We start from the raw sequence: 2,500 nt of genomic DNA, 5'->3' as shown, positions 1-2,500 counted from the left end.
TATAGGGAAATATATTGTAAGATAATGGTACAAAAACGAAGCATTATGAAAAAAAGCTGGGAATATACGCATATAGTGATATATATTGTAAGATAATGGTACAAAAACGAAGCATTTGATTTAAAAAAAGGTGGGAATGTACGGATATAGTGAAATATATTGTAAAATAATGGTACAAAACGAAGCATTTGATTAAAAAAAAAGCTTGGAATGTAGGCATATAGTGAAATATATTGTGAGATAATGGTACAAAAGAAGCATGTAAGGAAAAGGAAGCAGGGAATGTGTTCTTATAAGGATATATATACTGAGATAATGGTACAAAACGAAGCATATAATGTAAAAAGAAGCTGTGAACGTGCTCATATGATGAAATATATTATAAATAAAATAGTACGGGATTGAGAATATGTGTTAAGTTGTGATGAGTCAACGAAATAATATCTATTTCAGTGTATTACCGATACAGTGAACGTAAAAGGAAAGAGAAATAGAGAAATGAAGATAATCTAAAGTTTGAATGTAAAAATGGAAGACAATTTAGGATAAAGATATATATTAGCTAGAAAATATTAAAAAAAGATGAAGCATAATATATAACAATGTGGTGATGCAGTGACTGTATGCGAGAAATCAGAAATATAACGCTGTTGTTTATTTTTTATATAACTTGCCATTACATCGGGATGATAATAGTTATAACAATGAAATATTACAGATAGATATTTTTCCTTTTCTTATAATTCTAGTTGTGATTATATCTTTACTGGTTGTTATATTATCCTCACTAATAAGCAGTAAATCATTCAAAAAGATTCTCAGATCTGTGGAGACAATCTTCATAAATTATATTTATACACTTGACATCTAATGCAAGTAGAACTTTTTTCTATATCTAATTGAATAGATAAATCAGTTGATAAAGTAATTGAAAAGAATAGATAGATAGACAAGAAAGTAGGTAGGTAGGTAGATTAGAGATGAATAGATAGGGGGATAAATAAATACATAGAGAAGCAGGGTATATGATAATAATCATTGCGATAATGATAACAATAATAATATCAATAACGATACTAATTATAGTACAACAACTAATACCATTACTAATGACAATGATACCGATGGACATGATGTTAATGATAATGAAGATGTTGATAAAGACGATGATAATGGTAATAATGATATTGCTAAAAATAAATGATGATGGTGGTAATGGTAATAATGATATTGATAATAATTGTAATAATGATAATGATTGTGATAATAATGATAATAAAGATGATAATGGTAATAATAATGATGATGACACTACTACTACTACTACTGCTAACAATAGTAATGATATGATGATAATAATACTGAGGATGGTAATAATACAAATAATATCAATAAATGATAACATAATAAGAATAAGAAAAAGGAGAATGATAACAAAAACAACGAAAAAAACAAGAATAACTAGCGTGATCCATGGTAATTCTTCTTACCCCCCCCCCCCAAAAAAAAAAAAAATTAAAAGAAAATAATTTCAAAAAATCATCTTCCTGTCTTTCTCACCCTCCTTATTCTATCTTTGTCTTCTCTTTTTTTCTCTCTCTCCCTTCCTCTTTCTCTCTCCGCCTCCCTCTTTCCTTTCTAAATCGTCCTTCGTATCACTTCTTCCCTCCTACTTCGAGTCCTACATCTCCCCCCCCTCCCCCCCCTTCCCCCCTCCTTCTTTAAACTGCCTTATCTACTCCTGTTTATTCCCTCCCTTCCTCCTCCCTTTTTCTTCTTTTCCTCTGAACCTTCTCTCTCTCTCTCTCTTTTATCCATCCTCCTTTTGCCTTCTTAAGTTCCCTCCGTTTTTCCTTTATTTCTTCTTTTTCATCTCCCTTTTTCTCTTTTAAAAACCTTTCCTTTCCTATCTCTATCTCGCCTCCCATTTATTCTCCTCTTCCTTTCCCCTTTCTTCTTAACCTCCCCCTTCGGATAGTCGTGTCAATAAGAAATGAACATATACGGACGGTCTCAAAGAAGAATGATGAAAATAATGATAATTATGATGATAATAGTAATAATGATGATGCTAATAATATTCTAATTATAATCATCATTGATACTATAATTATAATGATAATGATAACAATAATAACACCATCAACAACAATAAAATAATATTAATAACAATGGTAATTAACAGTGAAAACAATTATGATAACAGATAGAGAACTGGATTCTCATTGATTCATAATGTGATGTGTGTGTGTTTGTGTCATCTTTTGATTTTGTGTTATCAATTATCACCTCATTTTACACAAAGTGATGTCCGTAGTTCCATGGAATAGGATTTCAGGCGTTAAATGTAGACATTACGAACTAACAACGCACGCAAATTAGAATTGTGATTTGATAATGTTAATAATAATAAGCTTAAAATAACAATATAATTGATAATTATAATTGATAATTATAATGATATAATAATATATATATTATAATAATATAATAATAATTG

General features: G+C 29.3%; 1 protein-coding gene across 1 annotated transcript in view; it reads left to right on the top strand.

Annotated features, from left to right (window-relative positions):
• LOC138861694 (zwei Ig domain protein zig-8-like) overlaps positions 1-2,500 on the top strand; it is a 47,864-nt gene that overhangs the window by 43,119 nt on the left and 2,245 nt on the right. The gene's annotated exons all lie outside the window — the stretch shown is intronic.

Source organism: Penaeus vannamei, chromosome 5, assembly GCF_042767895.1.
Source record: "Penaeus vannamei isolate JL-2024 chromosome 5, ASM4276789v1, whole genome shotgun sequence".
Lineage (NCBI taxonomy): Eukaryota > Metazoa > Arthropoda > Malacostraca > Decapoda > Penaeidae > Penaeus > Penaeus vannamei.
This window is presented reverse-complemented; position numbering and strand designations above follow the sequence as displayed.